Source organism: Rattus norvegicus, chromosome 2, assembly GCF_021556685.1.
Source record: "Rattus norvegicus strain SHRSP/BbbUtx chromosome 2, alternate assembly SHRSP_T2T, whole genome shotgun sequence".
NCBI classification, from domain to species: domain Eukaryota; kingdom Metazoa; phylum Chordata; class Mammalia; order Rodentia; family Muridae; genus Rattus; species Rattus norvegicus.
The window spans coordinates 190,887,891-190,902,365 of NC_141535.1; positions in this window are offsets into that span (position 1 = coordinate 190,887,891).

Below are 14,475 nucleotides of genomic sequence, written 5' to 3' on the forward strand. Positions count from 1 at the left end.
GCTTACACTGTGGTTGCTGCAAGCCCTCCTTCTGTTTGTAGTGAAACAAACAGCAGCAGTGTAAAGCAAAGAAACCAGTACTTCTAGGACTATCTTTTAATCTTTACCAAGAAAGTGCCAGAAGACGGGTACATTATTGATCAGAATTGCAACTCATTCCTGGCTCAGGAACTGGAATTCTTTTGATCGACTGACATTAGGCAAGATCAGCAATTTGGTCAGGAAAAAGGTTAGATTGGCCTAAGCCCATGTCCATCACACGTCTGAGCAAGATTAGGCTTGTGGTAGTTTGAATGGGATTGGCAACATAGACTCATAGCTTTGAATGCTTGGTCCCAGGTTGGTGGAACTATTTGGGAAGGATTAAGGGGTGTGGCCTTGTTGGAGAAGATATGTCTTTGTTGTGGGGGGGAGGGTCAGGGATTCACACTGGGGGTAACCTTGAAATTTCAAAAAGCCCACGCTATTCCCTGTTAGCTCCATCTGCCTCATGCTTGTGAATCAGATATAAGCTCTTAGTTGCCGCTCTAGCACCATGCCTGCTGTCATGCTCCCCGCCACGATGGTCATGGACTCTCACCCTCTGGACCTGTGAATCCCGAATTAAATGCTTACTTTTATAAGTTGCCTTAGTCCTGGTATTTTCACACAGCAATTGAGAAGTAACTAAAACTGTGTTGACTCAACTTTTAGAGTTTCTTAGCTGCCAACCCTCATCTTTCTCCAGCTCCCCAAAATGAGTTGTTATTGTTTTTCCCATCCTTCCTCTCCTGTGCCCATGCCTTTTGTGTTTATTGAGTGTATTGTAATTATGTAGAGCTTCAGGGGAGAGTAAAAGCTGGTGCATAGGGAAAGTTGCTAGCCTTCACTGGGAACCTTTGCCCTCCCTCTACAGAGAAGGATATAATAGCAACAGATACTCCTGCTGCTCCTATCTCCATCTCTCGAGTCCTCTAAAATATCCTCATCCATCTTCATCTCTACAAAGAAATCTCTCATTCTTGTACCTACAGCTACCTGGGAGGTTAAATGCATTGGTGACTATACTGCCTTTCCTCTATGTGATGCTTCTTTGCTTCCGGTTCAGGCCAGTGTTTGCACTTACACCAGGGATCCCAGTTCAATCACTTACTCAAGGACATCATCCATTTGATCGTCTTCCTGTCTCCTGCATCATTGATATTCTCCTTCCTATTAAACCCTCCTGTTACCAAAGTTTGTAGGGTAAAAAGCCTGGGCTCCAGCAGGTCTGTCTGACAGGCTAAGCTTGGTCACCTATTGCATTAGGCCAGTGAAAGAGGAGAGTGGCTGGCAATGGTGGCGCACGCCTTTAGTCCCAGCACTTGGGAGGCAGAGGCAGGCGGATCATTATGAGTTCATGGCCAGCCTGGTCTACAGAGATAGTTCCAGGAGAGCCAGGGCTACACAAGAAACCCTGTCTTGAAAAATGAGAGAGAGAGAGAGAGAGAGAGAGAGAGAGAGAGAGAGAGCGGAGTAACACTGAAAATCAAAGAGAATTATTCAATGTGGTCATATTGGGGAAAAGCAAAACAAATAAAGGAGTACAGTCTCCAAGTCTGTCTTTGGGGTGTGCCACCATGAGGTTTAGGCTTCAGTAGAGGAACAGTTAGGAAAGGGGGCAGGAAGTCTCATAACTAAGCAGTCCTGGTAAAGGTGTGGTCCTTCCCATTGTTGTCTCTGTTCTGGTTTGGCAAGGTGATCCCAAGAAGTTCTTATCCTTGCCATTACTCGAGGGGTTACTCCAAGAAGGTCACTTCTGCTCCAGGACACAACCTCCTTTACACTGATGACGGCCCTCAACTGAGGATGGCCCATCACGCCATGTTTTCTTCTACCTGGAACTGAAGACAATTTCAAGTTTAAGGTGGTTGATTTCTGTGTTTGCAGCCGCAAAGGGGTGGGGCAGGCCTAGAGACATATTTCTAAGGGATAAATATGCTGACCTGCAAAATAAGTGGGTGAGCCAAAGTAAAAGAGACAGACACCCAACAAAGGCGGCAGGCTTTCATCTGTGTTTAGTTACTGAAGCTGTGTGTGAGCCCAAGTGAGGGACTCAGTGTTTTTATTTGGTTTGGTTTAGGAAAGAAGCTTCTAAACGCGTGTTTGACTCCTGTCCATGGACAACACGCTCTGAGCCTTAAACACTCTCTTACCCTCACATCCCTCTTTTGCTGTGAACCATTTCTCTCTCCCATTAGTAAAATGGAATTGTCTAGAATTTTTCAAGGGGGTTATCCGTCATCTTAATTCTAACTCCTTTGCTCCGTTCTTTCTGTAACTTCTCCTGGGCAGGCCTCCACACTTGCTCTACTGAAACTTTCAAAGCACCAAAGTCAAGTCCCGTGATCCATTCTTGGTCCCTGTCTATTTCAGTTACTCTTCTCATTGATAAGGCAAAATACCCATCAAAGCAACTTACGGGTTTATCTGGGCTTGAGGTTTGAAAGCATACAGTCCATGCCTGTGGGGAAAGTGTGATGACAGGGGCTTGGAAGTTCACGTTGTATCTTCAATTCATCAGAGATGAATGCTGGTGGGTTGCTGGCTTTCTCCTTTGTATTCAGTCTAGGAATCCAGTTTATGGGGGGTGGAGCCACCCACATTAGGGTGACTCTCCTCTCTTCAGTAAAGCCTTTCTGGAAACACCCTTATGGACACCCAAGAAATGAGTTTCCACAGTGGTTCTAAATCGAATCGGGTCGATGACGAAGATTAGTCATCACAGCCTCTTATGTAACTTCTCAGAGATAATGAGTTCTCCTTTCTCCCAGAAACTCATTCGGTACTTTGTTCTCACCCGTGCCTCGTGTTTTACCTGTTGGATGGTCCTTCTTGTCACATGTGCAGAGTGCCCCTTCCTTTCCAGGTGCTACTGTGCTCCAGGTCTCTGTCCTTGGGCTCCGTCCCTCCTCCATGTTTGCTTCACCCTTGTGATTAGACTGTTGTCCATCTGCTCAGGACTCTCAATGTGTCTTTTCAGTCTGGATATCTTTCCTAGATTCTAAAATCAGCCAACCAACTGCCCACATGCCACCTTAATTTAAACGTCCACCTCACATCTCGAATGTCGCATTATCGCACCAGTTACTTATGACTACTTAACAGTGTGAACTTTAGTGGCGAATCAGGCTTGGCTTGGCTACACGACTCTGACCTCCCATACAAAAGAAGTTCCTGGAAGCAGTGGTGGTTTACGAGGTCCATTGGTTGGGCCTGGGGGTAACCTTTGCCTCCTCTTTTCCTTCAGTGGTGTTCGAGCAGAGTAGCCAGAGGGTCTCGTGGTTAAGGCTGCATTCAAAGTAACACACCAGGATGTAAATCCCAGTGAGTGATTTTGGAGGGGCTGGTACCAAGAAAAATTGATACCATCTGCCATCTTCCACTCCACCACTGTTTTAGTTAGGATTCTGTTGCTGTGAAGAGACACTGTGATTCTTATAAAGGCAAACATTTCATTGGGGCTGGCTTTGGCTTATAGTTCAGAGGTTCACATTCTCATCATGGTGGGAAGCATGGCATGGTACTAGAGAGGTAGCTGATTTCTAAATCTTGGTTCAGCAGGAAGTGACTGAGACACACTGGCCTATCATGAGCTTCTGAGACCTCAAAGCCCACCCACACTGGACACACTTCCTCCAACAAGGCCATACCTACTCCAACAAGGCCATACTTCCTAATAGTGCCACTCCCTCTGAGCCCATTGGAGTCATTTTCTTTCAAACCACTACAACCACCAAGCCCAAATCTTTTTTACTTGGTATGAGGACACCTCAAATCCTATGTTTCCATTGAGAGGATTTTACTGGGACCCACAGAATCAAAGCAAGCAGACTGTATTAGAGAAAAAGCATTCTCTTGTAGACAGAGGAAGATAGGGGAGGGTCAGCCCATGGGGTCTCAGGCTTCATGGTTTTTTGTTTTTGTTTTTTTTTTACTTTATGTTGACAGTTGTATTTTTCAAGACAGGGCCTCACTATGTAGCCCAGTTGGTCCACAACTTGCTATGTAGACCACACTGACTTCAGACTCAGAGATATCTATCCACCTGCCTCTGTCTCCTGAGCACTGGGATAAAGGAATATGTCATCAGGGCCTAATCAGTCTAGATGTTTAAAACTTCTTCTGTGTCATTTAAGTGTGTCATCTATCCAGCTCCCTACTCAGCAGCAACTTTAAGAAAGGTTATTTTGAAGTTTATCTCCCCCAGTGCAAGTCCCCACTCACACCTAGCTTGTATCAAGAGTGCTCACGATTCTGTGACCAGATCGTGAGGGGTTTTGTTGTTGCTGTTTGCTTGTTCTTTGTTTCTTGAGACAGAACTCTATGTAGTTGTAAGCTGTGCTGAACATATTATGTAGACCAGGCTGACCTTGAATTTACAGAGAGCTACCTGCGTCTGCTTCTTGAGTGCCAGGCTTAAAGTCATGTGTCACCATGTCTGTCCATATATTTCTACACTGCCTGGTAAGTCCATTCTCAATCTGTCATTTCTTCATAAAACAAATAAACAAACAAAAACAACAACAACAAACTTGGGGGCTGGAGTAGTGACTTACTTGTTAAGAGCACTGGCTGCTCTTCCAGAAGTCATAAGTTCAATTCCCATCACCCACATGGCACAATAGTCATTCCAGTTTTAAGGAATCTGACATCCTCTTCTGTCCTTCATGGGCACCCCTAGTGCCCATGAAGCTCAGACATGGATCAGACAAAACACCCATAAAATAGAAACAATTGTTCTGAAACAGGATCTCCGGGCCTCACAGAGGTTTGCTTGCTTCTTCTCCTGAGTGCTGGGGTTAAAGGTGTATGCCACTATGTCTGGCTTACAAATCTCTCTCTCTCTCTCTCTCTCTCTCTCTCTCTCTCTCTCTCTCTCTCTCTTTAAATAAATGTACCATTTTTATTTCATGTGCATTGGTGTTTGACCTGCATGTATGTTTGAATCAGAATGTCAGATTTCCTGGAACTGGAAAGGCAGACAATTGTAAGCTGCTGGGTGGCTGCTGGGAATTGAACCTCTGGAAGAGCGGTCAGTGCTCTTAACCACTCTCCAACCACTGTCCATCTCCCCAGCCCCACAAATAAATATTTTTAACCAAAACAGATAAACAGAAATCTGAATTCAATCACTTGTCACCACTCTTGGTCCAGTGCACACCATGGATTATACATTGATCAGAAACTATTTCCCTTCCCCACCACTGGCAGTGTCCTGTCCACACAGCAGCCTAAGAAACCCTATCCGACTGTCAACCAGATCCCACACTCCTCTTGTTCCCTCCTAGTTTTCAGTGGCAGACAAGGCCCCCCACACTGGCACCATCTGCTCCTCCCACCCCGAGGACACACTTCCCTCAGAGCTCCTGCCCTCTGTCCTCACCCTCTCACCGGCCCTCTGCTCCACCCTGGCTGAGCTCCTTCAGGGGCCTGTAAGGCTGGCACACTTTCCAGCCTCAGGATGCTCCCTCCTCAGATGTGGGCATGCTTGACTCCCTCACCTTCGTTAGGCCATATACAGAGGTCACATTTATAGGAAGTCTCTGGCTGTCCTCTAACACAGCCACCCTCTTCTGCAATTCTTCTTTGGTCCTTATTCTTTATATTTAGGGGGTATTTTTGGTATGGGTTGTTGTTGTTGTTGTTGTTTGGGTTTTGTGTAAGCTTTAATTTTTCAAAATCTGCTTTTAAAGATGGTTCTTAAACATTTTAACCTCCTTTCTAGCTCACCACCCACCAGAGGTAGTAGGAAAGAAAGGTTATTAGGATAAGGGAGAAGTAGGCTTATTTAGAAATTGTTCTATGGAGCAAATCCCATCTGCATTGTCAGGAAATCAGCTGTTCAGTTTACAGGTCACCAGTGTGGATTCACTCACACACTTCACGAACATACTACCAGTCCAGTTCAGTAGCGTCAGATTACAAACAGGAATCAGCAGCGGTTGGCCCAACCTAGCAGAGACAGCCAGGCCTCCTCCGAATCAACATGAGTCAGCAGGAGGACCAGGACCACCAGGAACTCCAGGAGAAGTTCTGTGCTGCGCCTCTCTCCACAAAGCGAAGATCAGCGAAGACTCGAGCCTGAGAAGCGTTGCAGAACTAGCTGTACCAGCCAGCCCCTCTCACAGACTGTTGAGTCCTATTTATAGATCCTCCAAACACCACACGTCCTCCATGGGTCTTGCCTCACCACGTGTCTTGCCTCAGCACGTCTGTCTGTAGCCGCTGACACCACTCTGCCAATCGGCCCGAGGCCATGGAAGCAGCAAGAAGCTGCCAGCGCATCACCAGACGTTTCTTAGTGCGTTTCTCTCCAGGGAGTCACGACAAGTGGAGCTCGACAACACAGTGTAAGGCAGACCAGTACATGCGTGTCGTTAGCAGAAGGTCCTTCATCACATGTCCTTCCCGTGTTTTACCTGTGTCTACTTCAGGAAAACACTTCTTTGTGTGTTTGCCCCAGCGAAACACCATTCGGCACAACTGACTTTCCACACAACCTTAAGTTTCCACTTTAGTTTTGTTTTTAAGCTGAGTTTTATTCTCCAGGCCATGCTGGCCTCACACTTACGGGAATTCTCCTGTCTCAGCTGTGGAGGGCTGGGATTAAGGCTGTGAGGCTCCACACCAAGTAGTATGGTGTTCCTTTATTCCCTGCATTTCAAAGCACTTTTCATCCTCTGACATGCTTTATACTTTGGTTTTTTTCCTCTTTTTTTTTGGGGGGGGGGTTCTTTTTTTCGGAGCTGGGGACCGAACCCAGGGCCTTGTGCTTCCTAGGTAAGCGCTCTACCACTGAGCTAAATCCCCAGCCCGGTTTTTTTTCCTCTTTAATATGCCGTACATTTCAGTTATTTGTTGGCTCGTCGTTCCTGTGGAGAGCTAGTTCCGTGAGGGCAGGGTGTCTTTCTGTCTTCTCTTCTTCCGTGGGCTAGAATATAGCACACTGCACTTAGCAGGCACCTGACCATATTTGGTAAATGGCTGATCCTGAACACGGCCTGTGTACTGTTATTTCCCATGCTAACTATAGCAGTCACTCTTTTCAATACCGTGACAGAATGCCTGACAAAAGGTGGATGTGTGGGTTACGCTCCTTAGCAGGAAGCGATGGCTGCAGGAGTAGGCTATGATTGGTAACAGTGTGTTTGCCCCCAGGAAGCAGGGTGATAGGAACCCAGGGCTCAGCGCACTTCTTTTTCCTCAGGGAAGGACCTCAGTGCCACCCATATTCAGGTATGTCTTCCTACCTCGCACTCTCAGGAAACCTCCTCAGAGACACACCTCTGGGTGTCACCTAGCAAACTCCAAGTCAGCTGCCAGTGTAGACAAGCCACATCTCTAACCCTGCTCCAGACAAAGCAGATGTTCTGGTCTTCACTCTGCAGCTGAGGTAACAGGCTCAGATCATTCTCCCAGGGGCTGGAGAGATGGCTCTATGGTTAAAAGTGTTCGCTCATCCTCCAGAGAATGAAGTTCTGTCTCCAGTATCCACATTGGATGATTCTCATATTTTTGGTTGTGAGCCTAGCCTTTAACGGCTGAGCCATCTCTCCAGCCCACATTGGATGATTCTCAACCTCTTCTGGCTTCTTCAGTCATACAGATAGACATATTCAAATACATAAAACTAAAATAAATCTTTAAGTGAGGAGGGGCTGGAGAAATGGTTCATCAGTTGAGCACATTTGTTGGTTTTTATTTTTGCAGGACACAGGTTTGGTTCCCAGCACCCACTTGTTAGTTCCATTAATCTTTAAAAAACAAACAAACAAACAAACAAACAAACAGCTCTAGATGTGATGCGGGCCTTTAATCCTACCACTGGAATGACAGAGGCAGGCAGATCTCTGTGAGTTCAAGGCCAGCCTGGTCTACAGATCCAGTTTTCAGACAGCAAGGACTGTTACACAGAGAAACTCTGTCTCCAGAAACAAAAACAAAAACAAAAACAAACAAACAAAAAAATTCTGAGGCCACACAGCCAATGTGGAGAACCCAGAAAATGCTGCTTCAGGATTGAACCTTTGACCCAGCTGAAAGGGTTAAGATTGGCCTGGGAATCAGGCTCTCTCTGACCTGTCCTTCCCCAGTTTTACTGCATGCTGGGAGGGGCTTTCTCGGGAATTCCTTTGTGTGACTGGGGAATGCTTTTTCCAGAAGAAATAAAAAAGGTAATTAATTCTCTTCTGTCTGCTCCGAGGACTCTCACTGAGGAACTAGGAAAGCTCGAGCCCCCCTGGAAGGAGAAGGAAGTATCTAAGCCCTAGAACCATCCAAGGCCCCGTATCTGACAGTTCTTCCCCAAGACTGCAGAGGTTACACAGAAGACTTCATCTGCATAATGAGATGACCTTTCTTGCATCCGGGCGTTGGAGCTCAGAAGTTACTTAAGCCTTCACCATCTGGCCCTTGGGGGAGACTCAGCGCTCACAAGCACTGTGCTTGCTTTCCAGCTCCTGTTCCTGTTAATAAATTTATATTCCTTTTCTTTCTATTAATCTGTCTATTGTTCACTCATTTCAAAGAACCTTCGAGGGGCAGGAGAACGGTTTTTTGTTTGTTTTTTTTTTTACCCCTCCACCAGTGAAATAGAATATCTTAGTTGTTTTAATTTTTTTCCCCTTCCTGTCTCTGCAATAAAATATCCAGACAAGAGCGGCTTAAGGAAGAAAGACTCCGTTCTGGGTCCCAGTTTAAGGCATCCAGATGGGGAAGGCAAAGCCTGAGGTGCTTAAAGCAGCGCCGGTCACAGCACAGCGCATCCTCAGTCAAGTCACTGAGGGCAACTGAGCTCCTTTCCCATTTCTTACGATCAGGATCCCCTTCCACAGTTATGATGGGTTTTGCACACCAATTAACATAATCAGGATAATCCCAGTCAGGCATGGTGGAGGGGGCAAATGTCTCTAATTCCAGCACTCGGGAGGGAAGCAGAGCCATCTGGGTCTCTCTGAGTTAGTTCAAGGCCAACTTGGTCTACATTTCAAATTCCAGGCTAGCCAGGATTATGTAGTGAGAGAGGGGTAGGGAGGGAGGGGAGAAGGAAGGTCCCTCGGAGGCAGGGCGAGAGGCTTGCCTTCCAGTTTAAGAACCTGTCAGTTTGACAGGTAACAGAGGAAGTGTTGTCTGAGTTAACCGTTAAGCATAATGTCACCTGTCTTCATCTGTCCCTTCATGTCCTCGCAGAAGGAGCACCAGCTCTGTGGCCCGCTGATTGATATGTGTGTTTGTGTGGTAGGACATCTGACAACCTTGCTCTGAATCTGTTACTGTAAATTAGCAGCTATGAAAGGAAAGGAAGAAGAAAAAAGGAAGGGGAATGGGTAAAACGGAAATCGGAAGAGAAAAAGATGGACGAGCTGGTAGAAGGGATGATGTTTTAGGATGATATCGGTCCCAGTGAACAGTTGAGGAAAAAAAAAACACGTGGGAAGAAGCCCTGGTCCCTGCTCCTCTCCTTGTCCTCTGTTTACGGGCTCCACACATGTACTGGTATTGTGTTCATTCTCATTTTCTCCTGGTGGCAATCGCCAGACTCCCAGACGGAGCAAGCGTTCATCAGGCAGCAGCTGCTGGACCTTTGACACGAATCTCCCCTGGTCCAGTCCTACTCCCAGGTGATTCTGCTCCCTTTGCCCCATAGCAGGCCTCAGGCAAGATCAGGCCTCATTCAGAATAGCAGGCCTTACTTGTGGTGGAGACCACAAATGTCTGTGAGCCCCTCTATCATGAAGCTAAAGTAGCTCTGTGGTAGGTGAGGATGAAAGGAAGGCCGGCTTGCCTGACTGACATCTGGTGGTCAGAGGTGGCTAGGGGAGTTACTGAGGAATTCCACAAGGCATCCATTGCTGTAGTAAAGAGGAATTCCACAAGGCATCCATTGCTGTAGTAAAGGGTACTTTGGCTCTGTTGTTGATCTCTCTCTCTTTCACACACACACACACATACACACAGAGAGAGAGAGAGAGAGAGAGAGAGAGAGAGAGAGAGAGAGAGAACACACACACACACACACACACACAGAGAGAGAGAGAACACACACACAGAGAGAGAGAGAGAGAGAGAGAGAGAGAGAGAGAGAGAGAGAGAGAGAGAGAGAGACTCACTCACATGTGAAGGAAAAAAATGATTTTGAACAGCTCAGGACCAAGACAGATGGCTGTAGTTGATGGAGTCTGGAGAAAAATAGCATTTCCTGCATTTGGGTTATCATATGAGTGATTGCTAAAAACATGGCTTTGTTCTGTGCTGGATTCTCTGGGCAATTAATTGTGGAAGATCTGCCGTGAGGTCCCTGCTGGGTTTGAAATACTTCAGACATATTTCACAGATATCTGTGGCTACTTCAAGCCTCCTTCCCTCCCTCCCTTTCCCCTCCTCCTCTTTTCTTTTTTTCATTTCGTTTCTTTCCTTTCCTTTTCTTTCCTTTCCCTTCTGACCCTCTGCATTGGCCCTTTCCAATTCTCCTTGGGTTTGCCCTTTCTTTTCCCAGCAATTTTCTTCCTTTTCTGTGGCTCCCCAGCCCTCATCCACAAATAGCAAATCATAAGTGAGTAAAGAAGGGGAGGATGAGGGGATCATTGAGTGTCGTGAAAATTACAAGCGACTTTGGGGAAAGCTTGTTGGCATCCATATGGGATAATTTGCACTGTGAACTTAAGGTCCACATGTGGGTTCCTAAGTTCTAGCCTGGAGGAGGGGAAGCTACTGCTTCTGCTGCTGCTGCTGGTGGTGGTGGTTACTTCCCAAGAGCCCCTGGGACTAGGGCAGGGTATGGAATTTGGAGATCCCCAGCAGATAGTCCTTTCCAGCTCTTACAGATGAACTAAAGAGAGTGATCAGTAGTTAAAGTTCTTTATACAAGTCAAAACAAAAAGTTTGATCACTAGTGTCTGTGTGAATTGCTTCCCATAGCTGCTAAGGAGAGAGCCAGATACTGTGGTAAGTCACTCAACCTGAAAACTTACAAGATTCCCTCACCCCAGCTACCTAAGCATCATCCAGCCCAGGGGCTAGAGGCCCACTCTGTGGTGAAAGTAAGTTCAAAGGCATCCGTTCATGGGATCAGTTAATTATCCCGAATCCATTCTGTAATGCTTCCGTTGCATGCCTGCATGCTTACACAGTTACAGTGGGCAGTCTCTGACCTCGAGAAACTTACTAGGAAAACCCACACATTAAACAAAGTGCCTAAGTCAGTGGGAAAGCATTGCCCTGGACTTCCCTACCGAGCACATAGCTGGTGAAGACATGAACTCACTCCGGAAGGAGAGGAGGAGAGGTCTGGTTTTTTTCCACTCATTAAAAAGGGTGAGAGTTTTCCAAGCTAGTGGCAGCAGCTGCAGAAGGCAGCACTCACCTCACAGAGTACCTGGCATACACACAGGCATGGCTTGGAAACCACAGCTTACTGGTAACCCTAGTTCATAACAGGTGGAACCAAGAACATAGGGAAGTTGGGGAGCAATCAGGGAGCCTGGAGAGATGCTCAGAGCCCACTGGAGGAAGCCAGAATCTTACATAAGCATGCGGCAGCCTCAGAGGGATCCTGCCTGTACTTTAGAAATATGCACACCCTTTTTGGGATGGTTTGTTTTTATTTTGTTTTGTTTTTGTTTGTTTTCAGCCGGGTCTCAACTATATAACGTAGGCTTGCCCAAACCAGCACTTAGAGTACTGCTGCCTCAGTTGCCTGGAGTACTGAGATAAGATACATCTTTGGAAAGGCAGGTGAAAGAGAGTGGGCATTCAAACACTCCACAGCTTGTCACTCCACAGCTCTGAAGTATCTGATGGTCCCCCCCACCCCTATCTTCACACAGAACAAAACCCAGAAGAATCCCACAAGACCCACGTGATCTGCCTTTGCCTTCCTGTCATGCCTGCCTCCTGCCTCGATCATTCCCACCACTCTAACTTCCTCTAACAGGCCAAGCCTGGCCTTCCCAGTTGTGCTCTTAGCCACGAAAGAGCCCCATCCCCCCTAGTAGAGATTTGTGTTTCTTCCAATAGTATTTGGTCTTCTCTTTTTTTAAAAATACACCATCTCATGATGTAGCCTGGGACAATATGGAACTAGCTTAAGACCAGGCTGACCTTGAACCCAGAGATCCACTTGCCTCTGCCTCCAGGATGCTTCCACATCCAGCTTTGAGAGCATCTCTCTTTGCTGACTTGCCATCTCTCTCCCTCCAGCTTGATTTTACTTATTCATTCGACTAGTATTTATTGAGCACAGGCTGTGCATTAGCCTTGATTCTAAGTATTGAGCACACCCTGGAGAACCAGGCAGAGCAGAACCAGCTACTCAGAGCTTCCACCCTCCTGGAAAGACACACAGTAAACAGAGAAGCACACAGAAACAGAACCCCATGGGGACAGTAAACAGAGAAGCTCACAGAGACAGAACCCCATGGGGACAGTAAACAGAGAAGCTCACAGAGACAGAACCCCCTGGGGACAGAAAGCAGGACAGCCCTTTTTTGTTGTTGTTCTCATTAAGATTTATTTCTATTTATCTATATAGTGTTTCTGTGTGTCTGTCTGCTGCATGTACGGGGTACCGATGGAAGCCAGAAGAAGGTTTTAGATCCCCTAGAGCTAGAATCACAGGTAGTTGTGAATTGCCTGATTTAGGTGCTGAAAACCAAATTTGGGTCCTCTTGTAAGAGCAGCAAGTGCTCTTAACTGCTGAGTGATCTCCCTGGCTAGCTGCAAGGACTACCTTCCTTAACACCCCAGGACATAGAGCACTGCTTTCCACTAACTGAATGTTTATTCTTTTTTCTTTTCAAAGGACGAATGACTTGCTCCCACGTTAATTTCCAGTCTTATCGAATACCTGATGTTTCAACTACCTTGTTGGTTCACTGCTTTTATTTCTCCTTCTTCGATGGGCAACATTTAGGCATATGAAGGGTTAAGTACATTTGCATGTCATTCTGGAAATATAATCGGCATCTATCATATTACTGTTATGGGAAAATATGTTCTGAGTTCCAAATAATTAACTTGCAAGCGAACTTTGAGACTGTCAGCCAGGCTCATGTATATTTGGGGGAGGTTTTGCCAAAGTCTTTGCACTCTTTTACGAGGAGAGGCAGCATGCCAGCCAAATCAGCCCAGACAGCCCTGGCGATCATGGGGTAGCAGATGTCTCAGAAAAATCACCCCATCTGAAGGTTCTGCTAGGCCTTGCACTCAGAGTTGGGGTTCTCAGAATCTCAGACCTGTGCTGACACACCTCCCTGTGCACAAGGACAGGGGTTGTAATCAGACGTTTTCTCTTTACCAGGGGGACCAAGAAAAAATTCTTCAGAGTTCTTCACCTGGACCACAGCATGGCTGGAAGTGGCAGCCAGCCTGGGCACTTGGCCCAGCAGCCCTGCGACACAGAGCAGGAGAGTGCTTGGGGATCAGCCAATCTGATGCGGAGAAGTCACTCTGACATGACAAGCAGTGTGGCGTCTAGCCTACCCGCAGCCTCTTTAGCAAAGGGAGGAATCTCACACAGGGAAGAGCTGGGCAAGGGAAGGAGGTAGGCTAAGGCTGTTAGGTTACAAACAAAACGAAAGAGGATGTGAGATTGAGATTCCGGAAGGGAGACCAATGAAACGCTCAGTGTTTGAGGCTGGGACCAAGGGTGTTCTCTGGATCATACTTGGCTTTTCTGATTCTTTGGCTCCAGGTGATGCTATGTAGCTAAATCAGAGAGGATGTGACTGTGAATCTGACTTTAGTCTCTCCGTTGCTGTAAAATACCTAAGACTATGAGATAAACCAGGCTAAGTGGCACACGCCTGTGGTGACAATTTTGGAATATTGGTTGCTTTCAAAAACACAGAAACACTCTAAGGATATGTTTTCCTTTTAATCCAGGTGTTAGATATGGGGCTGCTTCAGATTGTCCACAGCGGCTATGATATGCTCTAGCAGGGGCGTGATTTTGCCAGGTACCGACAGTTTTTGCATTTGTGTGACATTTGGAAACCTAGGGACTTTTCAGAGGTTGTATAAATACTAGGGCCCTGAGAGAGGGTAGTGGGCTGGTGGTTGGTTGCTTATTGTTCGAGGTTTAAGTAGTCATGTGCAAAGAAGAAAAAAGAAGAATTTAGGAATCCTGATGTTGAAGATCAAATTTACCCCTAATCAGCAGGAAGTAGTCTAACGATAACGCCGCCTTCTTTCCTTTTTAATTCTTTTTCTCTCCTATCTAGTATCTGGGGATTGAAAAGGTGGAGAAGGGTGGAAGGAAGAACCAACCAAAAGACAGCCACCTGCACCCTTAATCCCAGCACTCAGGAGGCAGAGCCAGGTGGATCTTTGTGAGTTTGAAGCCAGCCTGGTCTATATAGTGAGGAATATACACCACCACCACCACCACCACCACCACCACCACCACCACCACCACCACCACCACGGGATAAAAAAGGACTGGGTGGTTTATAAATG